Raw genomic sequence first — 438 nt, 5'->3', positions numbered from 1 at the left:
CTTAATTACAAGACCATCAAAACAGAAGAATGGTTAGAGTAAAGAGAAACGCTGTGTTTCTACATTTTGTATTGTATTTGTAGGACAAGTCAAATTAAATGTGGTAGTATTGCTAGCTATGGCCTTATAGCCACACTCTGTCATTTGCCCAAACCTAACTATGAATGGATGTTTATATATATCTATACTGTAGACCCATGGAGAATAAAGAGGGTTAACGGACGTTCAGAAGAGACAGTGTTTAGCATCTGTTTGGACTCCTGTCTCAGGGATGGTTCAGGACACCTCCATGTTATGACTGAAACCCAGTAGGATATTGATCTGTTATAGCTCTCCCAGTTATACATAACAGCACCACACACACACACACACACACACACACACACACACACACACACACACACACACACACACACACACACACACACACACACACAC

This window comes from Salvelinus fontinalis, unplaced genomic scaffold (assembly GCF_029448725.1).
Source record: "Salvelinus fontinalis isolate EN_2023a unplaced genomic scaffold, ASM2944872v1 scaffold_0930, whole genome shotgun sequence".
In the NCBI taxonomy this organism is placed as follows: Eukaryota; Metazoa; Chordata; class Actinopteri; order Salmoniformes; family Salmonidae; genus Salvelinus; species Salvelinus fontinalis.
This window is presented reverse-complemented; position numbering follows the sequence as displayed.